Consider the following 26269-nt stretch of genomic DNA (forward strand, 5'->3'; position numbering starts at 1 on the left):
CAGAAAAATAACTACTAAGAAACAAATTCTGTAAAAATGCAGGAACCTCCAGCTGAATATTTCTACAAGAAACCCTAACCAGTTTGTTAGCTAATGAAATGGGTGTCTGAGAATGATCAGCATTAAGAGTCAAGCAAGCCAACACAAACATAAATGTGGTATCCTAAGGAAACCAGTGTAGATGCTTGATAACAGGGGACATCAAATCGAACTTCCTTCCTCTCGAAACAAGCTTGTCTGCAGCACCTCAGAGTAGTGAAGGCGGCATGCGGAAGGCCAATTAGAACAGAGTTCCCAACATAAATCCAGGACAAATCTAAAGTCTGAACTAAAATGTGGAAATGAGTCATAGACACAAAAGTCTTAACAGTTTTACTGAACAAACTTGACAATTATTAGCCTTCTCCGAAAACTTTGCATTCAGAAAATGTAAAAGACAGGCGTTTAAAATAAAACCCAAAGATTTAGTACAAGAAAAAACAAAGAGAGAGTACCAGGGTTAGTGGCATCTAACATCCAAGAAAAAATAACACACACGATTAGAAAATGATTAGGAAATGAAAAAATGTTCAGTCTTTGGTGTATTAGGTTTTAAAAAGAAAGACGCTCTCCAAGAGTCAATCAATAGATGGGGGATGATGGTTATCGCCATCAGATTAAATCTTAAGGTAATGCTGGGTGTCATTGGCGTACTGGTCTATGGGGACACTCCAGCCAGCAATCAGATACACCAGCAGTTTCACTTATAGATTGAATAACATGGGTGACAAGGTCAAACTCTAGGGCAGCCCAAATGAGACTGGGAGTTGGCCAGAGTGGACCATTTTACCATGACCTGTACCTGGCCATATCAATACTACAGCTGGGTCAAAAACCAAAATGAAAGGAAGCAATGAGATAATTTCCCCCTGTCCAACCATTCAGCTGGGCAGAGGTAGATCTTTCTAAAAAAAAAAAAAGAAAAAAAGCCAAAATGGGGAGAGAGGTAACAGCTCAGAACTTAGATAAATACTCAAGATGCTCCTTCAACCATTCAGTAAGGAGCTTCCAAAACCTCCTCCTCTAGGAATGGCTCTTTGCTAACTCCTTGGTCCACAAACGCTCCACTCCACGCCCTACATAAAACTGGGTGATCTGACCCACACTGTTCCCTCCCCTGTTTGCTTGTAGATGCCTTGCTGCCCACATTCCCCCTCCACTGTTGTTAACTCCCGACTCCCTTGTTTCGGTGCACCCATCACAATGTTCTTAGCCCTATGATTGTAAAGTGCTATGTTGCTTCTCAAAGCTAGGGCTGTGCTCAATAAATGCCATAATAATAATAATAATAATAATAATAATAATAATAATAATAATAATAATATTCATAATAATATTCATAATAATATTCATAATAATAATAATTCTATTTTATTTAATAGTGGTGATACATGCCCATTTTTTACATAATCAGGAAAACAGATATGTCTAAGAAATAGATTAAATAATCAACAGTGCAAAATATGGAGGCATGACATTATTTAGCTCTAAAATGCAGGTTTTGTCTAAGCCATCAGGGCTTAAAGTTTGTCAAGATCAAAAATATCAAAATCAATCCACGTTTCAGAGGTTTCATGACTGGGGAAGAAGCACTGGGGATAGTTTTACAAATAGTTAAGAAGACTCAATAAGACCAGAATACTACAACCTTTTAACAGCTCATATGTTGCCTGAATAACAAGAATGAGCACTCTTTAAAAGGAATACATTATCGGATGAAGTTGTAGAGGAGGTGCCAAGTACCCCCACTCCAACTGCCCCGGCTCTATTACCTATAAAATGGGAACCAATGTATGTGACCTCTACTGAACAGTTTAACCAACAGAGACCAGAGCGTGGGCTTTATGCACTACCCATAAGAATACCCATACATAAGAGAATCTGGGAAGTAAAGTATCCATTGAGAAAACCATACCTACATACAAGACAATATGATGGCCATTTGAATAAAATTTCTGAAGAAGCAAGGAAGATGAAAGACGAAGACGAATGGTGACATCATACAGGACCAAATTGACACCCGTAGAAGAGATATAAAGACCAGAGAATACAGACAAACTATAAGGCATCAAGAAAGCACCAATGATAAGTGACATCTTGGGATCAAGGTGAAGAAGGTTATGCCACAGACCTGATGAAGATATTTAGTTAGTTTAAACGTGTACAGGTGCAAAAGAAATGCAAGCAGCAAAGCAATCATGAAGCTAGCCTTATGCTGTTTAATAGATAGATTGCGGCAAACACCAACATATATATATAGATAGATATGGACAAGTAAAGGATGGATGTTTCCACTACGCATTATAAGCAGTACTGAACAAAAGCAAGAAGGCCTCAATTCAGTGTTTCACAATTAAAAAGCAATTGAATAAACAAAATGAATCTCAGCTAAAGGAGTTGACTGAGCCAAGAAAGCAAAGGTCTTATCAAACTGGAACATACTGGCATTGGATACAAATCATGTGAAGTAACAGAAACTCCAGTCACTCCCTCCGTTAGGTTTTTGTAGTTTGCCACGTAGGATGACATTGGTAGCAACGTAGGTTTAACGTCATTGATGAGCAATTCTGGGTATAAAAGCCCAGTTTTTCATAAAGTGATTTGAGTAAGAGGATCGAGCAATTGCTGATGTTCTTTGTACTCCCTGTTTTAGAGACTTGTTAATAAAATGGACTCACTTTGCCAAACTATTTCAGTCATCGTGATTATTGATGTATGAATAAACTCTGCATCCCCATCCATCTCCAGGGTATTGCTACTCATCTTAAAGGGCTGTCTGAGAGAATACCCAGTTCAAAGTGATGTTTTGTGGTCAAATAGCTACATTGAAGAGCAATAGAGACAATTGGGCTCATTACAAGTCCCCTGGTATCCTGCCGGTAATTCCGGTGGGATACTGTGGGACTACTGTACCGTCTCTGGGCCCGAAATCCCGGTATTACCCGGATATTACGTGTGGCGGAGAAGCCGGTAAATCCCAATCCCATGGCGTCCTATGGGACGCCATGGCATTGGGATGCTGCAATCACTGACTCTGGTAATCCCAGTGCCAGTGATTACAGCTATTGTCTGCCAGTAGGGGCCTGAACTACCAGCAGGTGAGGCCTGCCGGTAGAACGCAGCCCCTATTGGGAAACATGGGAGTTTGCCTGTCCGAAAAGGTGCAGGCACATGTTGTTACCAGGACCTTATTTCCAGTCCAGCAAACTCATAAAGAGTCTAAAGCTACATTTTAAACACACTTTGCTAAAAGAAGAATAACCTTCATTTGAAATGGACATGTTACTGAGAGCATGAAAATGTTTGCCATTTGTAGTAGCTTTCAAGTTAAACTTGAGATAGCCACCTGGGCAGTTCTGCTCAATGGGATTTGAACTCTTCCCCAGAGTTTGCACTTCAGCCTGCCACCCACTTTCTTTAGCACAGGAGGTTTCCAGTCCCTGGTCATAATTATTTATGAACTATCCACTCCCCTCTGTGGTTTTTTCCTTGGGACGAGTTGTGGCAAGCCTGGCATATCAAATGTGTGAGTGCCTCGTCGGGGCAGCTACTCTGACCTAATTAGAATAGGTGCATACCTGGACCCATCTGTTAGGCAGATGTTAATAAAACCATACTTTACGATCTAATTAGAATTGAATTGAATCCAAATATGTTCTTATCATCCAGACTGCCATACGAGCATACAAACAGAAAATGTTTCCACATGGTCCATTTGTCGCTCAGGTATAGTGTGTGCTGGTCACAAAAAGGCAAAAAAGAGTGGTGGCTAGGAGGGGAAACATTCCACCTTCTTTCTAGGCTGTTTTCACCCACATAGTCTTTCCATTCCACGCGAGTTCACCAATTATTTGTAACAAACATAATGCTATCTAAAAATAACCTTACAGTACAAATTATTCAGGAGTTTGGAATCAGCGCTACCCAGAGTATATGGGTAATGTGTACCTTGAAGCAGGGGTTGTCATAGCCCAGCAACACTGAGAACACAGCGCTGCCCTACTAGGTCTATGTTGGCTAGTGGAGACCTTTCCAATTGCATTTCAAAATCCAAGGGTACCATGGAAGGATGATGTAAACTCTCACACAGGCATACCAACTATGCATTAGGTTTGGGCAATTCATTGAAGCTGCAGCTCAAATCATCTGAACTTTCAGATTATTCAGGATTTTGTTATCTTCCCAAATTTGTCATTAATGTGGGTGCTGCCTGGATGGATATCTGGCTGTGGTTTTAGTTTTTAAAAATGACACCCCCAAACGGAAAACCTACACTGCATTGACCTTCAAGAGCGCTGCCTGCCATCCATGTTGGCATTGAAAGAAAATAGGGGCAGCATTGAAAATTAAAAAGGAGTAAAATGTCCCTTAAGAATATTCATGTATCACAGTGAATTCCTGGGACAGACACACACATATTTGCAAGCCTGTTTGAAAATGATCCACTCTAACCTAAATTGTATTCTTCCATCAATCTTCATACACGTTTTTAAGATGTTTAAGGAGTTGGGGAGAGTTGTGTGGACTACTGTAATTAATGCAGCAGAGAGGTTGAGAACTATAAGAGGCAGGTCTCTTTTCTGTTTACGTTTTAGGGGATGCCATCTAAAATGTGTTGGGTGGCAATTTAGATAGTCCAATGAAGACAAACTAAAAATAGTCTTTGGTTTTGCCAGGCTGTGTCACTTCTGTCTATGGTGTGTAATTTGTGATTTTATCTCATTAAAACATGTGTATTAAGTTTCCTTTTTTCATCGTGTTCTTGCACTGCCTTAAAACTAATGGACACATATTTCAAGGTTTACAAATCTTTATTTAACACTTTCGGCCAATAGTCCTTTATGCGCAGAGTGGTATCAATATGATACAAAGTCAAGCAATCTTAGGTACGTGCACATGTGGAATTAGGAACAGGCATAGGGATACCACTCAGGAAAGTCTACAATCACAGTCTAGCTTTCTGTGCCATGCCAGATTCGCAATATCCATTTGATTATCAGTCTGGTTATGCCCATAAGTACATACTAGTATATTACCAGTAATTGAACAGGCTATGTGGATTTGTTAATCCCCAGTAGAGGGACTGCTTGGGGATTTACCGTAGGCTAGTAAGGGTAGCACACGCAATGGACCCTTTGATCTCTGAGCCCTAAAATATACTGGACCTCTCTGTTGAGGACCATCTGATGAAACACATATCTGGGTTTGCAGTGGATACTCTTGGTCGGAGGATGAACAGCTAGAGTTTCAGTACTGTACTGCCCCTGTGGGTATCACCAGAATGATATGCAACTGAATATATATCCTCTTGTATGGCACAGAGAGCTAACACTTGTTTGCAGATCCTCAGGAGTAAACACTATATTATGGAATCTGGTATTTGACCTTGAATCAGTGCGGCTCCCACACAATTGACAAATGGCATAAGGATAATTATACCAAACATGTCAGTGGAGTGCCTATGCCTGTTCATCTGTGAAGACTACAATGTCATGAGTCTCCTTCCCAATTGTGTCCACTTGACATAAGCAAAAGACTTGATGTATGAGGGCAAGTGAACACATGCAGGATTCAGGAGAGGATCATTTGGATATGTTCTCTTGGTATTTAGTTGACACAGAAGGATCCATTTCAAGTTGTTGAAGATATTCCACGCAGACATCATTCAAGCTGTTTTAGTAGGTGTGTGTTATTTTCCCCAATTCACTTTCTTCCTTTTAATGAAATTTCCTGAATGAGGTTGATGGGTTAAAACCCAAAACTGCTGCAGAGTATGTGGGACAAGGCAAGACAGGGAAAATGTCCAGCTGGAGGAAAAGGTTATCTTTTAATGGAAAGAAAAATAGGGTGAAACTCCAATAGAGAAGGAAGTATTTTCCCCAATGCCTGTACTCCCTTCTACAATATCTAGTTATTTAGTAAGAAGTAATAATACATCCTTTATGCCTGGTCACAGTCAACCTGTCGAGGGGGCGAGTTACAATACTTCCATAGCACAAATACACCTGGATTGACAGAAAGTAGTGGTTTACGTGTCAAATAATGGGAGTAAAGGAGAGTACATGGATGTCCAGATCAAAAAAGGGGAAAGTGGGCATACTATTATGTCTGTAGTGGATTGGAGGGAAACATGAGTACATGTACAACTAGAGTGTTAGTGTAAAGGTAAATCACAATGAGTTAAGAGAGTAAGAGCTACAACATTGGACACCAAAAAGATGTTATGTGGCTCAGTTGGCTGATCTTGAGAGACAAGGGAAAGATTTTTGGATGGGCATTTTAGAAACATCTGGGATTGGGATCTTTAGGGAGACAATAACTACAATACTTTGAACAATGGCAGGAAGAATAATTTTACTACACAGTCCCCCATCAAGCGCTCTGGGTTAGTGGCAAAGGGACCTCACAAATCCCAGGAGTTATTGCACTACAGTGGGCAGGTGCAAGGCGAGAAGGAGTCCAGCAGTGTCTTTGGCTCTGAAGATGGTTGCTCTGCCCAAATTAAGAGATTCAAGGACGCAAAGCTACCACATTCATTGATCCAGTTGAAAAAAAAAACTAAAGCCATCAGTAATGGTATGACCCCATTGCACGGATATAAACAATTCTCTCTTCTAAACACTTCAAAATATATTAAAAAGTAAATAATGATGTCTTTTGGTATCCCGTGGAACTTCAAATAAGTTGGATTTGTAAAATGGACATTCTCTCCTGAGTTCTCCAAATTCTTTGCAGAACTGGAATGCCAAAATTCATTATTCTAAGGACAGCCATTTTTAAATATCTTTAGATAAATAACCAGAAAAAATGTAACTATTCATCCTGAGTGAGTAGTTATTTCACTAGAGAGGAATCTGGGATCAGCAGAGAGGACTTCTCCTAAAATCCCTGGGGAAGATTAACAATACTCAAATAGACTAACAAGTAAGCAACTGGTAGAGCATTGGACAGAAGATTGAGAATGAACCTGTTCTTCACATTACCGCTCCTGTTAGATACACTCTCCAAAAGGAGTCAGAATGGAGGAATGGAAAAATGCGTGACAAGAATATGCAAGGGAAATAAGTAAGAGAGGATTAGATGAAAGCATATTATAACCCAAAAATAAATCTTTAATTCCTCTAAAACAAACCTATAGTATGGGAAGTGTGAAGAAGATGAAGGGTGGAGTGGGAAGCATAACATGGCTGGAGTGCACAGGAGAGAAAGGGAAAACATATACTCCCAGAGCATCAGAAAAGCAGTATATCGTAGTGTGACGAGAGAGCAAGAGGTATAACATTCGATACAAAAAGAGAACATTTTCATTACCTGGCTGATCTTGAGAGACAAGAGAGATAGTCCAGGAAGGGCAGTTTAAAAACATCCTCCTACCTGGGGACATTTGATTGGAATCCATAGGAAAACAAAACCCTCAATACTTTCAACAATGGCAGGGAAAAGGATTGTAGTACACGGTGCCCAAATTAGAGCTCTGGATTAGTGACTAAGGGGGCCTGAGAGAAGAAGAGAGAAGAGTAAACTCCTTCTACTTTACCTACAAAAATTCCTTCCATAGGTATTGTAGATGGATGATGAAGGTATAACCTTTCCCTCAGACTGACCCTTCGTTATAGCTTAAAATTGAGCCAGAATGGCTCTTGAAGGGATGAAGTTTAATTATGTCTAAAAAATGCTAATTGATAGCAAGAATTGCCTATACCTCAATATAAATCCAAACAAAAAATATAAAGGTGCCCCAACTGCAAGTGTAAGAATGATGAAGCAGAAGAGCACCAAAATAGTGAAAATAAAACATGACAACATGTACAAAGTAAAGAACCCATAAAGAAAGAGATTTCAATAAACACATAATAATATAAATGAATGTAGATCTACCACACTCTATAGAGCATTCTATGCACTTAAAAGGAATGGCGGTGAACACGAATCTCAAAATGGTGTGGGGGCATGTATAACTGTGCTGTTCTTGATTTCATAATGTATTGAAAATATACAAACTGAGAAGAACTGACTAACCAGCAACTTAAAGAGAATACAATGTGAATAAATGTACAATGGGCACAATAAATGAAGTGATTAAATTAAAATATAAATAAATGCATATATAAATATTGAGAATACATTAACATACGTTGATCAAGTATTAGCTTTGGAGAGCAGGAGAAACGCTGCCGGAACGTTGGTAGCCAGCTGTCTCCTAATTCACCAGCATTGTGCTGCTGTCACTTTAAGGAACGTTGAGAACGTACTGCCTACATTTCCCAGGCTATGCGAAGCGTAGCGGAACTGTTAAGCAAGTGTTTGGCAACGTGTTTGCCCGTGGTGGGGGCTTGTGTCCTGCGTGTTACGCGGAGTTCGCAGGACTTACTAGAGTCACCTGTTACGCTCACCTGACTCCCACGGAGGCGCTGGCCAGGATCGTGCTGCTGTGACCTCTTCTAAGGTGTTGCGCGGGGCTCAGAAGATGGACTGGACCGGACTCTCAACTCCTGCTTGTCCGGCTTGCAAAAGTATCCTTCTGTAGGCGAGAATAAGGGATTAACTGTCTGCGGGGAATGCTACCAGCCTCCCCCTTTCCCCTCTCACCCTCCTCGAAACCCTCTGTGCTTCCCGTGGCGTCTCACCTTAGGGTCTTGAAGGGCAAGCTCTCCTTCCTGCTTCTGATGCAGGGGCGTGTTGGTATCCAGTTACTTCACTGGATTCTTAGTTTTATGAGAACCAAACTAGCTTGGCTTCCAGGTAAGTTCCTTGAAAGGTTCCCCTTTTGTCCTTGCATCAATATGCTAATGTCAATGTCTTTTTCCCCATAGGGGCCGGGGTACGGAATGCCGGGGAAAAGGCACCGACCCGAGATGCGAGGTGCAATCCCTGTAGAAATCAGGTAAGTCTTGATGAGCGTTTTTGGGTAATGTCTTTTCATTCGCTCATTGACGCTAATGTCTTTTTCCCCATAGGGGCCGGGGTCCGGAAACGCCTGGATGCGGCGCGGACCCGAAATGAAAAGGGAATGACCCAACAGGTAAGTCTTAACATGGAGGTTTAGGTTTCCTCATTCCCTTCTCTCTCTCACCTTTGCTCTTGTCTTTTTCTCCCTAGGCGTGGAAGCGTGGCTGCGAATCCGGGTGATCGCTGCTGAACATGGAGGCGCCCTGTGAAGGTGAGTGGAATGCGGCGCTGTGGCGGTCGATGCGATGTGCTTTTAAATTAAGTGTCTTCCTTTGCAGGATCGTCGGCGAGCTGACTCCGGAATGCTGATCTTGCAGGTAAAGTCTTTTCCTTCTCCTATTCTCTCTTTCTCTTCCTTTGTAGGTGATCAGGATGCTGGCAGGCGTGGCAGAAGTCCGAATGCAGGAGCAAACACGGTGAGCGTCCAGCTGCTAGATGCAGAACAACGCGAAGCATGTACTGCTCTTCGAGTGTGGTTTAAATAGCCTGTAAAGTAGTTCCAGGTATGTATCCTTCCACTCAGATATGTATTCTTCCTCAGACCACACCCGAGTGATAAAGTAGTCCAAAAGATAAAGTAGTCCCATTCAGTCCTCAAGAGGGCCTGGATGTAGCAGCACGGTCTGCTTCAGGTAAGTGCACATTAAAACACTTACACACATGTCTTGCTTTATGAGCCTGGCGCCTAAGGCGCCAGGACTGGGGTCCAGAAAGAGCCTGACGCCAAAGGCGCCAGGACTGCGTCCAAAAGGCCCCAACTTGGGCCTGCTGAGACGTCCTTGGGGAAAATGATGTCTGCCTCTGGGGTTGCTGGGCTGGGCCTGGCTCCTTGGAGGTAGGCATCATGACAGTACCCCCCCCAAGGCCCCTCCCAAGGTTGTTTCCTCCAGGGGTTTTGGCTTGTTCGGGAATCTACGGTGGAACCTTCGTATTAATCGAGGTGCGTGAATATGGTTACTAGGCTCCCACGATCTCTCATGAGGTCCATAACCCTTCGAGTCAACAAGATAGAAGAGTTTTGACTTTAACATTTTGGAGTCTAAAATGTCTTTCACTTCGAATTCTAATTCCCCATCAATTTGAATAGGATCTGGAGGCTTGGACAGTCGGGTTCCTGGTTGTACCGGTTTCAAAAGAGATGCGTGAAAAACGGGATGAATACGCATGTTGGAAGGCAAATCCAGTTTAAAGGCCACTGGGTTGATTATGGCTTTGATGGGGTAAGGCCCAATGAATATGGGATTGAAAGTCCGTGGGCCCTTGAGAGATAAATGTCTAGTTGCTAGCCAAACCTGGTCTCCTACTTGGTAAGGAGGTGTTTTACTTCGGTGCAAATCAGAGTTTTCTTTGTACTTTTTCTTGGCTTGCTGTAAATGAGTTGTAGCTTCTTTGAAGGCTCGGGTTATTGTGGAATGCAGATGATTTACTGCGGGCATTTCCAGGGTCAGAGGTGGATCTAGGTCAGAGGTTCGAGGATGGTGACCATACAAAGTATAAAAAGGAGTTTGACCGGTTCCGGAATGCATAGAATTGTTATATGCATATTCTGCGATCCAAAGAATGTCTTTCCAATTGTACTCGGATTGGTGCAACATGCACCGAAGATATTGCTCGAGAGTCTGATATGTCCTCTCGGTTTGTCCGTCGGTCTGGGGGTGGTGGCTGGTGGATAATCGCACATCTATTTGTGCTAGTTGGCAACACTTCCTCCAAAAATGGGAAATGAATTGACTTCCACGATCTGAGACTAGTACGGAAGGGAAACCATGTATTCGAACTATATTCTCCAGGAATTCCTTGGCCAGGATGGAAGCTGAAGGCAATCCTTTTAGAGGGATAAAGTGGGCCATTTTGGAGAACAGATCCACGATTACTAGGATAGTGTTGTAACCACCACACGGAGGCAGGTCCGTAATGAAGTCCATAGACAAGGTGTGCCAAGGTGCCGGTGGAATCTCCAAGGGTTGAAGTAGGCCGGCTGGCCTGTTCCTTTGACCTTTATTTTGGGCGCAAACTCCGCAAGACATCACAAAAGACTTAATGTCTTTTCTCCAAGAAGGCCACCAGAATTGGCGTTTGATCTTTTCTTCCGTTTTAGCGATACCAGGGTGTCCTTCCATTAACGATTCATGATAATGAGCAATAACTAGTTCTTGCAATTCCTTACTTGGCAGAAATAACCGCTCTTGGAAATACGGTAAGTTATCCTTAACGGTGAAGTGGGGACCCTTTTGAGTCCATTCCAGTAAGGCTGAAGGGTCAAAAAGTAGTTTGACTCGAGTTTCAACGTCCTCGATGGTTTGCAATGAAGTCAAACCTAAGATTCTTTGTTCAGGTATTATCGGCACAGGTTCTAAACACGAATTGGGTTCTTCCATGCCAATCCGGGATAAGGCGTCCGCTTTGCCATTCTTGCAGCCAGGGCGATAGGTAATTATAAAATCAAATTCTGCAAAGAATAAAGCCCATCGGAGTTGTCGTGAAGATTGGGCTTTGGCCGTCTTTAAATACTGCAAATTTCTGTGATCCGTAATTACAGTGATGGTGTGTCTTGCACCAAGGAGGTAATGACGCCAAGCCTTAAAAGCAGATTTAATGGCCAGTAACTCTTTGTCGGTAATTGCGTAATTAATTTCAGGAGCTGAGAATTTCCTGGACCAAAAGGCTACAGGGTGTAGCTGGTTAGTTTTCGGATCCCTTTGCGACAGGACAGCTCCCATGGCTAAACTGGATGCGTCAGTTTCAACAATATAGGGGAGATCAGGACGCGGGTGCTTCAACACAGGTGTGGAAGTGAACTTGGTCTTTAGGTCTTGAAAGGCTTGTTCGGCCTCTGGAGTCCATTCAAAATGTTTATTCTTACGTAAAAGAGCAGTAATGGGTTGGACTATTCGTGAAAACTCCGGGATGAATCTTCAATAGAAGTTGGCAAAGCCAAGCATACTCTGAACCCCTTTCACTGTACCGGGAGATGGCCATTTGAGGATGGCGTCCACCTTTCGTGAATTCATTCAAATTCCTTTAGGAGTCAGAACAAATCCGAGGAATTCAACCTCAGTGGTATCAAAGACACACTTTTCCAGCTTGGCAAATAGTTTGTGCTGGCGCAATTTCTCTAGAACTGCTCGAACATGTTTTCGATGATCTGACTCAGAAGATGAGTACACCAGGATGTCGTCGATGTATACGATGACACAAACATTGATAAGTTCTCGCAGAACATCGTTCATGAAGAATTGAAAAGCTGCAGGCGCGTTGCACAAACCGAAGGGCATAACCTGATATTCGAAGAGTCCGTATTTGGTGCGGAAAGCTGTCTTCCACTCGTCACCTTCTTTTATTCGCACTAGGTGATAAGCTCCCCGGAGATCTAACTTGGTGTATATACGAGCATCTTTTACTTGATCAAGAAGTTCAGGGATCAGAGGCAGGGGATAACGATTCTTTATCGTTATCTGATTTAAAGCGCGGTAGTCAATACAAGTTCTAAGGTCTCCTTCTTTTTTAGGCACGAAGAACAAAGCGGAAGAGACCGGGGACTTTGATGGGCGAATAAAGCCATTGGCAAGGTACTGATCCAAATACTGACGCAAATGCTGGTTTTCAGGTTCAGTGAGAGCATAAATCCTACTACACGGCGGTTGAGCATTGGGAACTAGATCGATCTGGCAATCGTAAGAACGATGAGGGGGTAGCGTGTTAGCCTGTTCTTTCTGAAAAACGTCCTGGTATTCAAGGTATTCTGCCGGTAGCTGAACAGTGGCGGGGGTTACTGTGGCTAAAGCAATAGCTGGATTTCTAGGATAACAAGTGGGACCACAATCTGGAAAAGTTATTCTCTTTGCTCGCCAGTCTATTCGAGGATTGTGTGTTTCTAACCAAGGAATTCCGAGGATTACTTGAAATTGTGGAGCCTTGATTATATCAAACACTATTGCTTCCCGATGTCCATCCTGACTCACAAGTGTCACTTCTGTGGTGGAATGCGTTACCGGCCCAGAGGCTATTTCGGTACCATCAACCGTAGTAATGACATCCTGGTTTATTTTTGGATGCAGAGGAAGGTTCATCCTGGAGGCCAATTCGCGGTCCACGTAGTTTCCGATAGCTCCGCTGTCGACGTATGCTTTGATGGCATGCAACCGTTGGGGCTTTTTTGGATCCACGAGCACCATTGGCAAGACAAAATGCGAGGTCAGAGAGTTCGTTTTCAAGCTCGGCAAGCGGACCTCTACGCTTGTCGAGCCAGGTCGTTTCCCGAAACAGGTTCCATTAAGTTGTTGTCAGAGGCACCAACCACCTTCCTAGGTGGTTTTACCGGACAATCACGAAGAAAGTGACGGGAAGCCCCGCAATAGAGGCATAGTTGCTTTTGTCACCTTCTCTCGCGTTCCTTCTGAGTTAACGACCCCTTAACTCCCCCTATTTGCATAGGTTCCGAAGCTTCGGTATTCCTGGGGTTTACAAGGGTTCTGATCGGTACTCGGGTTTCAAACTTGGACCGATCTGCTTTCCTATTCTGAAGTCTGAGATCCAGTTGTACCAAAAAGTCAATATATTCTGCGCAGCCCTGGGGTGGATTCACTACTTGGGCCAGAATGTCTTTTAGCTCTCCGCGCAGACCCCGGTGAAATAAAGTGATCGTTTTATTTTCAGGCCATCCGGTTTCCACCACCAGTCTGTTAAAGGAGGCTATATAAGAAAAAAGATCTTGACTACCTTGTCGTAGAGATAGCAGTTCGTTGTCAAGGGCCTGTCCCTGCGAGTGTCGAGCGAACAACCTTTCCATGCTGGCCTGAAAGCCCTGAAAATCCTGGAGAATTGGATCGTTCTGGTTCACCAAGGGAACAGACCAATCGGCAGCACAGCCACTTAGGTACGATAACACGAAGGCCACTTTGGTCCTATCATCAGGGAAGGCTCCTGGTCTGCATATAAAATGTAAGCGACATTGGTTCATAAAAATGGCATATTTCTTTGGGTCCCCCGCAAAACGTTCAGGCGGTGCTAAAGGCATGGATCCCGGCAGATTGATCTGAACAGGGTTACTCGAACCCAACGAAGTGGAAATTCCCCCGGGACTAGGTAAAGGAATTTGTCAAGCCTGACTCTGTAGCAATCGTTTGGCCAGGTCATCAGTTTGTTCCTTGGAGAGAATGAGTTCTCTTTTGAGGGCATTAGTCTCTTGGCGAGCTGAGTGTACCTCTGCCATTAATTCCCCCAACAGCTGGGCCAGCTGGTCTGTCTCAGAAGTCTCCATAGCGCCCGGGTGGGAAATTGTGTGTAGGCTTCGCGTTCTGTTACGCTCACCTGACTCCCACGGAGACGCTGGCCAGGATCGTGCTGCTGTGACCTCTTCTAAGGTGTTGCGCGGGGCTCAGAAGATGGACTGGACCGGACTCCCAACTCCTGCTTGTCCGGCTTGCAAAAGTATCCTTCTGTAGGCGAGAATAAGGGATTAACTGTCTGCGGGGAATGCTACCAGCCTCCCCCTTTCCTCTCTCACCCTCCTCGAAACCCTTCTGTGCTTCCCGTGGCGTCTCACCTTAGGGTCTTGAAGGGCGAGCTCTCCTTCCTGCTTCTGATGCAGGGGCGCGTTGGTATCCAGTTACTTCACTGGATTCTTGGTTTTATGAGAACCAAACTTGCTTGGCTTCCAGGTAAGTTCCTTGAAAGGTTCCCCTTTTGTCCTTGCATCAATATGCTAATGTCAATGTCTTTTTTCCCCATAGGGGCCGGGGTACGGAATGCCGGGGAAAAGGCACCGACCCGAGATGCGAGGTGCAATCCCTGTAGAAATCAGGTAAGTCTTGATGAGCGTTTTTGGGTAATGTCTTTTCATTCGCTCATTGACGCTAATGTCTTTTTCCCCATAGGGGCCGGGGTCCGGAAACGCCTGGATGCGGCGCGGACCCGAAATGAAAAGGGAATGACCCAACAGGTAAGTCTTAACATGGAGGTTTAGGTTTCCTCATTCCCTTCTCTCTCTCACCTTTGCTCTTGTCTTTTTCTCCCTAGGCGTGGAAGCGTGGCTGCGAATCCGGGTGATCGCTGCTGAACATGGAGGCGCCCTGTGAAGGTGAGTGGAATGCGGTGCTGCGGCGGTCGATGCGATGTGCTTTTAAATTAAGTGTCTTCCTTTGCAGGATCGTCGGCGAGCTGACTCCGGAATGCGGATCTTGCAGGTAAAGTCTTTTCCTTCTCCTATTCTCTCTTTCCCTTCCTTTGTAGGTGATCAGGATGCTGGCAGGCGTGGCAGAAGTCCGAATGCAGGAGCAAACACGGTGAGCGTCCAGCTGCTAGATGCAGAACAACGTGAAGCATGTGCTGCTCTTCGGGTGTGGTTTAAATAGCCTGTAAAGTAGTTCCAGGTATGTATCCTTCCACTCAGATATGTATTCTTCCTCAGACCACACCCGAGTGATAAAGTAGTCCAAAAGATAAAGTAGTCCCATTCAGTCCTCAAGAGGGCCTGGATGTAGCAGCACGGTCTGCTTCAGGTAAGTGCACATTAAAACACTTACACACATGCCTTGCTTTATGAGCCTGGCGCCTAAGGCGCCAGGACTGGGGTCCAGAATGAGCCTGGCGCCAAAGGCGCCAGGACTGCGTCCAAAAGGCCCCAACTTCGGCCTGCTGAGACGTCCTTGGGGAAAATGATGTCTGCCTCTGGGGTTGCTGGGCTGGGCCTGGCTCCTTGGAGGTAGGCATCATGACATCACCAGAGCTACTGGTCTCACTGGCTACCCATGACACGGCAACATAACCGAGTTGGATTTGGATTTATTTTTAACTACGAAGCATTACCTACATCCCGACATCTAGTGCGACGGAGGAAAAAGAAAGAGGCAGGTACTGTGAACTGGTGCAAATAGACTGCCCTGATACTTCATGGTTCTCCAGGGCAGGGGGGGGAGACGGACTCTGGCGGCTCCTCGAGCTGTCGGGCATTCCCCGTACCTGAGAGATAACATTCGACTCTGACTATTTCCCGAACTGTAACATTGTTTATTGTTTGTGTAAGCAAGTCTCTCCCCATGCATTACTGTTGTCTTTGGAACTTATATTATGGAAATTGTACGATACACTCACTGCCTGTGTGGCCATAGTCTGTTGATCGGGGTTGCGAACAAGTCTCCCCCCATTTTCACGGCCGTTGCTCTGATTGAAAGAGTCACTCCGGCAGTTGTTATATACATATTGCAGGTGCGCAAAACTGTGTGTTTTGAAATCCAGGAAAATGATGTGTAATTAAGCACGGGTATTATTGCTTTTAAGCATTGGTCAGTGGGTGAGGTGTTGGTGACTGGGGTTGCAAGCTTGTTTCAGCCCAGTACTCATACTGGTCAAGATTACACTTTGATTCTTCTGCAGGTGCCTTTACAGGCTGTTTTATAGATGTATTACTTTTAAATTATTTTTTCTGCAGCGCTCTTGGGGAAATCACCGGAGTTGATTACTGGATAGATCTAACTCCGGGCAACCCTTATTACTAAGAGAAGTACCCTAGGACCGGGTCGTTTTCAAGGTTTTGTAAATGGGAGTCACGCTTAGAAGCATGAGTGGTATACCAGAGGGGGCCCCACAGCAGGGGGCTAGGGGCCCACCCCAGGTAGTAATCACTCTCCCTTTATCTCCCCAATCGATTTCAGCGGGTGGTGGAGGTTTATTATTATCCACGGCAGAGGGCATTTTACTGGGATCTCCACTAAGAGCCCCTAAAATAGAGAGGGAGGTCCTGGAGGATGTTAGTCAGGACCCAACAAAGCAAGTGGACTCGATGGCCGAGGTTGTGGGGGACATAAATCGTGTCCTCTCTAACATTGAATCAAATGTGAATTTTATGGTGGCAGAGGCAGGGATGGTGGAGAGAGACTTAGTCTCAGTTAATTCAATTTTGGCCCCACTGCTTTCGCATGAGTTAGCCAGAAAGGTCTGTGGGTCAAGGGATTTTGAGTCTAAGGAATGGTCAATCCCTGAATCTCCGGTAAGAGAATTGGGTTCTAGAGTGAGCCCTCTCATCACCATTTTAGTTGTAAACAAGGTGTGGGGGGGTGGATTTGTGGGTTATGGTATCTCAGGAGCAGACTGGGATTGTCAGGGAGGTATGGGAGTGAAATTAAATGTAACCACTTGGGGTACAGGTCCTGACATAGAGGCAGCAGGGGTCAAAAGGCACAAAAGATGTCCCCCAACAGGAGCAGTTGCCCCCAACTGACGAACTGTCATTTCCAATTTTGTCCAGAATTATGGACTCTATGGACAGAGGTTATGACACGCTGAATTTTGAAATTCAGGACCTTAGGAAATCAGTGATGGAAGTTTTGAACAAGATACATTTACTAGAGGGTTACATAATGGCGGTATCAGTCTTTAACACTCTGCATCTAAAAGGGAATGGCACTATAGAGGTGGGTACTGCCCAGGAAGGGGGGTGGTGTCCAAAAATATGGAAGCCCTGGTGGTGAATGAGGGGCATGGGGGAGGAGGGGTCTTAGGTTAACACCGGAGGTTGATGAATCCGAAATAGCCCCTCCATCAGTGTCATGCCTTGGACAGGTACAAGTCCAGGGGTAAAAGCCCCTGAGCAGTAGCCCAAAGGTTAAGAGCAACGTGAATAGTTTCGGGGCATAAACAAAATAAGTAAAAAAATCGTAATCTCCCTTCTACCCAACAAAATAAGGGGTCTAGGAAATGTTTTCGAAATTTAAGGATGGAAGTGGACAGACATATGCAGATTGACAGGCATGTCTTAGAGCAGAAGAAAAGAGACTTTGTTAAAATTAAGAAAGGAGTACTTGATAAAGAAAGGGCAGGGATTGCTGAAGCTGGTAAGGCTTCACTATCCCCAGACAACACGCAGGAGGAGGACAGTCCCTCCTTCGACTTAAGCAACATCTCAGTATATCCAGTGGATGGGGAGGGCTCAGGTTGTGAGAAAGTTGTGGGCACCCAGGATTTGTCTAACATTGATCTTGGTGATGGGAAGGGTACGGGAAAGTGTTGTGTATTAAGGGAGGGCACGGTGGCTCCCCTGTGTGGTCCTGCAGATATGCATGCAGGAACATCTTTTAAAGGGGGCTTAAAGAACCAGCCAAGGTGGAGAAACTTTATGCAATTTTCTCTAAGCTGGTGGTGGTCAAAGAATTACCAGGGGAGTCGCCTTTGACTAAGGTTCACTTGACCATGCCATTGCCACCATCGAGGATAGTGGAAGAAGTAGGTTCTGGTGAACCAAAAAGTAAGTTTGTCGAAGTCCTCAGGGGGCCGGTGAGCAGGGAGGAGGCACAGATAAGGTCTCCCAAAAAATGGCCACAACAACAGAGCAGCTGTGGAAGATGGCCATTTATGTATTTTTCTGAATCGGCTCTTTGAAAGCTCTAAGAGGAACCCTTTGAATAGACACTATATTCTGGCCCTAATGCATGACATCCCTAATTTGAGATTGTTGTCTTCAGGGGATATTAGAACGGTTGAATTTGTGTATGATGACTGCTTGGATACGGTAAATCTCCACCTGAGTTCACTTTTAACAAAAGAAATAATGATGGCTGAGAAAGAGCGCTTCCTGGCTTTAGGTTTTGAGGTAACTGACAAAGGGCCCTCGATATTGTCAAGTTTGGCACAAATTTACCAAGTTAAGAAGAGCAAGATGCAAGACGAAAGAGACAGTTACAATAAGGAGATGTATAGCTCAAGAGGCTATACTCATGACCCCATGAGAAGGAGAGGGGATGACCAACGGGAGGGGGAAAGACACTCACAATACACATGATGGTCTAACTGGTCACTTGTTACGTGGAATTCTAGAGGTTACAAGAATATTACGAAGAATCACAACCTCTTTGCCTCATTCGATATAATTTGCTTACAGGAAACCTTCTTGCAGGACACACCAATAATAGATGGCTTTGACGCTGCATATATTAAGGATCATCGGGGAGTCAAGGGAAGGCCGTATGGTGGACTAATAATGGCCGTTAAATGGTCTTTGGGAGCTACCTTGCAGACAATTGAAACAGATAGGCCAACCATTTTGGTAGTGTTATTAGAATGGCAAGAGAATGGGGGGGGGCCTCCAAGCAAATGATTTTTGGTGAATGTTTACTTCAGTCCAATAAAGGAACAGTTGGAGGAGGCCCTGACAGCCATGTCCTTTACACTATTGGGTGAGTTTCCTGCTGATGAGGCCTCTGTGATAATTGTTGGAGACTTTAATGCAGAATGTCTAGAGGATAAGTGGTATTTGGAGCAAAATAGGAAGTCTGTTGGTAAGGAGGCTTGCAAGAGGGGAAAAAGAATTATGCAAGAATTTGAGGCATGGAATCTATTAATTGTGAATGGTAACATACAAATGGACATCCTCCCAGCTTTCACATGGCAGAATGTGCTATGGAAGACGACATTGGATTATGTCTTTGTCTCACAAGATTTAGTTGTGAGAGGGGACAGAGATTACTCTCTGCTCGTATATAAATTGTTTGGTTTAGGGAGGAAGAGGAAGCCTGAGTCCTTGGTGGTGGCAATAAACTTGTGAAGGAATGAGTTAAAATTGGTCCCAAGAATAGCAAAGGCATTTCTTGGTGGGAGAGTAAATCTACCTGCAGATAAGATGGCTTTTTTATGTACGGCAGAGGCATTCTCAGGGACAGTAAGGGAGTTGTTGGGTAGGCTACGCACAGATAGAGGTCTAATTCAGGGGTAAAAAAAATGAAAGGCACTCACTCCCTCGACATGGAGATACAGGTACATAAAAATCAATTGCACCGAGAAGTAAGGCAGCATAAGAAGTCTTTACCTGGTGGTTATAAGGAGGAGGTGCAGAGACTAAGACAAACATAAAGGAATTGGGTGAAAGGAAGGCAATTTGTGCTGTATATTAAAGCTGCTGAGAGAATGTTGGCATGTATGTCAGGAAATAAGACTGAACATTTTTGGGACTTAAATATAAGTATAGGAACCCAGGATCTTTTACAAGCACAGGTGGTTAGTGATACAGCTTGGGTCAAGCACTTTTCTAACTTATACAGGGTAGATGGGTTGAAAAGATCAGTGATCTGGTCCTATTTGGAATGGAGCAGGGCTATGGTATGGGACTTGGAGGATGTTACTTACTTGATAAAGAGAAGTAACCGGTCGAATGCGCCGGGGCCAGGCGGTTTATCAAACCTGACCTATAAAGATAACCTGCAGTTTGGTCACAAGTGCTTTCAGACTTATTTACTAATATTCTTGCAAACAAATTGTTTCCCTGCACTTGGTCTGCGGCCATTATAATTTTGATTTTTAAAGGAGGTGATAGATTTTCAACCCTATATTATAGACCAATATCCCTGCTGGATGGTTCTAACAAAACTTGTGTGAAAATGTTATTGAAAGTCTTGCAAAGATGGTCACTGGAATCAAAGTTTTTAGATGTCTTTCAATCAGGCTTTCATCAAGGGTTGAGTACTGCTCCAAATTACTTTGTTTTAGACCTACTAGCACATCAAGCCAAGATCCAATCTTGGCCTGTATTCCTAGCCATTTTGGACATCAGTAAGGCCTTTGATTTGGTGAATAGGTCTCTTTTGTGGAAAAAGTTACATGATCAGGGGTGCCCGGCTGCTTTGTTGGGTATCCTGGAGGCCTTACATACAGACACAAGGATAAGGGTCAGGCTTGATGCCTTTGGACGTTTTCACCTTGGATACAGACACATAGGGGCCTAAAACAGGGCTGTGTACTGGCCCCCTTCATTTTCTGCTTTTACTTGTTGGGGTCGGGAAGCCATTTAGGAACATTTTATACCTTCCCCCCAAGATAGGGCTCCATGGTAATCCAATATTTACTCTACACAGACGATATTGTTCTATGCGATTTAACAGCTATTGGTCTGCAGAGAGCATTAACACCTGTGGAAGGTTTTTTGGGGAGTCTGGATGTATCACTAAATACAACAAAATCAAAGGTGCTTGTCCTAAAAGGGTGGGAAAAAAGCTGTAAAACATGACCCTGGCATTTGAAAAATGGTAAGCTAGAAGTAGTGAACAAGTTTGTTTACATAGGCCTTGTAGTGTATGATAAGGTTACAGGGCCAGATCCTCAAGAAGATCTTAAGGTTAAATTCCTAGGCCCACTTGTGAAGGTAAATTTGGCAGATACTCACTTTTACCAGTTTTGAGACTATACAAACAGCAATTAGTTCCAAAGCTAATTTATGGTGCCCAAACCAAGAGGCAGCTTATAGATTGGCCAAAATTGGAGGGTGTTTTGTGGAGAGGTCTTTTGCAATTACCACAGTCAGTACCCCTTGCAGGGATCCTGTTAGAACTGGGACAGTAGGGGTGTCACGGTATTCGTTTTATGACGGTACGATAACCTTCTTGCCAAATGACGGTATATCATGGTTATCGCGGTATAGCAGGTGGAGTTAACGGATCTTAACAAATATTTTCTAAAAGGTCATAAATTGACAGATGTATCATCACAAACAAAACCAGGCACCCAGGGCCAGAATTGGGCTTTTCAACATACTTTCCACTGAAATGCCTTGCTTCCACCAAACACAAACACACGTGTGGAGTGGAGGGGGTGGGGTGGAGGCCTGCTGCAACTGCCAAAGCAAACTGAATAGCTTTTCTTAAGTGGTCATTTAGGCTTTTTGCTTCCCCACTGGCTACTGGTGAAGATGAACATGTTGCCATCTTGATAACCTGCATGCCACAGATCAATGGAGGCTGATGGTAGTATACGCTTGTGCACATACACACACACACACGCATTGTTTTTCATGGTGTATGAACCTTGCGCCATAGGCGCCAGGACTGGCACCATGAGGGCTTTTGAAGAGGATACCAGGCTCTAGAGGCCCGAGTCCTGACTCCACCTGGCCAATGGGTTTGCCAGAGGGGGTTTTGGGCAAGGGTCGTGACAGCACTCCCCCCTAAGGCCCCTCCCATGGTGTTCCTTCTGTCTGGCCCAGGTTTGGTTGGGAAGTTCTGATGGAATGTCCTGATTAGACACACACACACACACAAGCACTTTCTCTTTATGTTACAGCCTTTAGTTTACTTGCGGGCCAAAAGGTGTTCAGTAATCACTGACATGTTACCCTTTGGTATGGCAGCAGGGAATACCCACAGAGATGAGTGAATTTCGCAGTGTGACTTATTATATGTAAATTCAATGATAGAACCAGGGAAATCCCCCATCGCCATATGTTTAGAGAACATTATCCATTATAAATATATAACCCCAAAGCCGCCACCCCAAAGTAAACCCTTTTCCTTCTTGGCACTGTATCTATTCTTCCTATGCTAACATATTGATTTTGTGTAAGGCACGTGTGGTCTATGGAATGGCATTAAAAACTGCTCCAACTGAAACTACTTGGCAGAGGCACATCCAACAGTGCAAAACCAAGACTTCGCAGCAATTGCTTACTGCAGCCTTTCCAAATCAGATTGAAAAGCACACTTAACGGTATGAATGGTATAACGGTATAAACAATGTGACGGTTATTATTGTTCAATTAAGTGGTTCACTGTATCTTTAACGGTATACCGTTATACCGTTACATCCCTATGGGACAGCTCCACATTCAGACAATAGTAGACTGGGGGAAGCTCCAGCTATTCATAAATATTTTGAACCCCCCAACGGATTCGGTTTTTGATCAGCTAAACCTGGTGAGGTTACAGGGTGGCTGCAGGGTCCTTATGGATTGGGTCATGAAATGTGAATCAACGCTTCAATGTGCAGACATATCTGTTGAAGAACTGGGCCTTACTGCAAAAGTAGCTAAATTAAGATGGTGCAGATATGTCTGGACAAATGTGAGAAGAACAATCATGGATTTTAAATGTGTTGGTGATTTTGTGTGGTCTTGCAAAAGCTTCAATGTACCAGCACCTTACTTGAAAAAACACCCATCGAGAAGCTTTAGGTCGCAAGTACTAAGAATTAGGTTGAACTTGGTTCCGACCAATGAAATACTGGGACGACGACTTAATATCCCATGAGACCAGAGATTGTGTTGTCATTGCAAAGTCCAGATTGAGACTTTAAAGCATCTATGTGTTGGGTGTCCAAATTTGGAAACCTTGAGATCTCAAATTTTATCCGCGATAGGTTACTCCTCTGAAGATGAGCTATGGAGGAGGATTTTGAATTGTAATTAATTGAGTTTGAGTAGTCATGTTTTAGAGTTTCTAAAGAACGCTGCAGTACTTTTACAGTAGGATGGAATGCTTTTATTTTAGGAAATGTTTGTATGGATTTTAGGATTCAAATTCGTTGATAACATTGAAGTGTACTGAAATGTGAATGTGAATTGTATTGGTTTTGTTAAAATATTCTTCTGTATTATGGTTTTAAATACTTTGTTAAAAGTACATTTGTACTGTGGAACACAATAAAATAAATAAAATAATTAATACGTGAAAGATATGAAGAAATGGGTAACAATACAGGTGTACTACTGTCTTTAAAGACTTTGATAGACTGAACGTAAAAAGAAGGATATGAGCTATAGCTGTAAGGGCGCATGGGAATGCCATGCACCATTGTTGATTTCAAAATATGTTGTATTCTTTCAATTCCTTGATCAAGCCACATAAAGAACTTGGCAAACTATGCGAATCAGGGCACCATGATGCTAACTGCAGGTTCAAGTCTTAAAATACTCAACATTGACAAGTGAAGGCATTACCACCGTATGCATAAGTAATCGGAATAATGCTAAGGAAACTTACATCCAAATATTAAAGGTCGACCTCCCATTTAAACACAAGTGGTCCTCAAACTTCGGCAGGGATATTTTTAAATTATAGCTATAGAGAGAGCCTCTAAGAATGAAGGCAAAACTTAAATGGGAATATTTGGAAAGTCTAGACACTGCAATAAGCAGTAAAGGGTTCAGAGAACAGGAGAAATAGTACTACTGAATTTGATGACAAAATAAGGACAAGAGTACATCCCCATTCAGATGGTGGATATGAGAATTATATCCTGGTCAAAATATACTTAATTCATGAGAAGAGTTTAAATGAGAAGACACTGTCATGTCAATTGTGCAAAAACTAGCACACATTTTTTTGCACAAACTCAATGGCTACTGATAAGTTTGCCCTAAGCACCATATTACTGAAACGGGTGTGTTCCTATAGTATCATCTGAATACACTCATTTTTTATTTTTGAACTGTGATAGATGTTATTCCGGTATTGATATTGGAGATGATAAACTGCAGTGATAAGCAATCCACTTGTATTTTATTTACTAAAAGGCCCCACCAAGAAATTAACTGTGCACTAGGAACTGAAGAGAGGCGTTCTTCCGAGGGGTTCAGCAAGAATGCTGATCGTGAAAGAAGAAATGTATGAACAATATGATTGTTACTTTGAAGAAAACAAAAAAAGAAGGAAGGAGATTATTAACTGTATATGTCCCCTTTTTCAAATAGCATGTTAATAACTTTGTTCCAGTGTGGCGATGATGATTCCATTAGCAACCGACTGCATGATGTCCGTCTCAAGAGATAACTACAGCTTTCCATAAGGAAGATGGACAAATGAAAACAAGAGAAGATAAGGACATTTAAGATTAAAAACACGAGTGTGGGAGCCCATCTACGGAGAATGGACATGGTTCAAATAAACATATGTTAATTCTCAGTAGGGTGGCTCCCACGCTCTTGTTACATTTGTAAAACCTAGGGATTCACCCTAAATCACATAGGGTAATCCAGGCATGGACCTCTTGCTCATTGTGCCTTAGAGGTGCTCAGCTTCACCACAATGAGGAGGCCCAACAAGTCTAAAACACGTGTCTGGGGTTGCTGATGGCACTCCTGCTCAGATGAGAAACGCCTAGGATTTTGGTGCTGGACTGACTTGTGTGTGGGATAAGACTGATATGCAAATGGATATTTCTCCTTCGAGAAGGGAGTAGTGAGCTTAAATGTGATTGTAGGCTCTCCTGAGTGTTAGAAATTCCATAGAAGACGTTGTTATAACCATGTTCGTATAGCTGGTCAGATAGCAGAGCGAGCTAAGTGTAAAGACTGGAGGGGGGTGTCTGTACTTCCGCTCTCTATATGGTAGAGGAGAGGCACAGTGGACCCCAGCCAAGATTCTCTTTTGTGGTAGCAATGGACGCACAATCAAGGCCTAGCTTCTCAGGAGGTGATGCGGGCTGGTTCTTAAGTACAGTGTAGGCCCGAACCCCCACAAAGGAATGTCCACACACTGTATTACTGAAAACACAGTCTTTAAATAATTAATATTCAAAGATATGTACACGATCACAATAACGCACTTTGTACTCTGAAATCAACAATGATAAATATGTACAATTCTAAAGTGGTACCGCCAATGTTATCAAATCTCATTAAAGTGCATCAACTGTACGGTTAAAATGTCACACAGATCAATAACAAGGAAACCAGCAATAGAGATAGGAAGGAATGCAAGATGGTTTGAAACAACAGGCAGAATACTGGCCCCTACCGAGAGACAGGAGATCTCCCCACCTGGGCAACCTGTAAAAGCAGGAGCCACGGATCGTCAAGAGGCGTCAAAGATGGTGAACTTGGCGTCGACGGCGGCAATGAGAAGTTCAAGGGTGCCGAGACCCAGGGGGCGTGGCTAACCGCCATGTAGGAGAGACGTGTTCGGCGCAGCTCCGCTCGATACGATTATGGATCCGCCGCCAACCATCGCTTAACTTGACTGCAGTCATCTGAAAAACGAACACAGGTCGTGTGAAGGTGTGACCCGCCTGCTGTCGAAGTTTGGGAACCTCACGTCCCTCTGTTGGCCCGCACCAGCGAAAAGAAACAGAACGCCATGCGAAGGCAGGAAATGGCGGCCATGATGATCCCTGGCCCAGTGCTGTAGCGGAGCCCTGTGATCGACCCTAAGCTGAGATTCACGCTCCTGCGTCCCGAAGAAGTGCGGTAAGGAGTCGGAGGGGGGGCACCTGGAGCGGCCTTAACTGCACCCCTGCTGGGCCCGGAGCGAAGAGCCTTGCGGCAGGATTGTGCCCGACCGCCCTGCCGAGCGGCCCATTGACACTGCCCGGACGACACAACCCCCCCTCACGAAGCATCTCCCGCCGGCGCCAGTGAACCGTATAGTGCCCTGGCGGATCCCGCGGACAGGACATGACCACTAAGGGCGCCCGAAGCAAACACCGCCAAACCACCATGGAGTCCTTCGCGGCCGCTGGAGCGACCGAACCCAAGGAGGCTCCAGCCCCTGGGGAGGCGTCGGGCTCCGAGAGGCCCGAGCCGGCCAAC

This window comes from Ambystoma mexicanum, chromosome 7q (genome assembly GCF_040938575.1).
Source record: "Ambystoma mexicanum isolate Mex_15411 chromosome 7q, UKY_AmexF1_1, whole genome shotgun sequence".
Lineage (NCBI taxonomy): Eukaryota > Metazoa > Chordata > Amphibia > Caudata > Ambystomatidae > Ambystoma > Ambystoma mexicanum.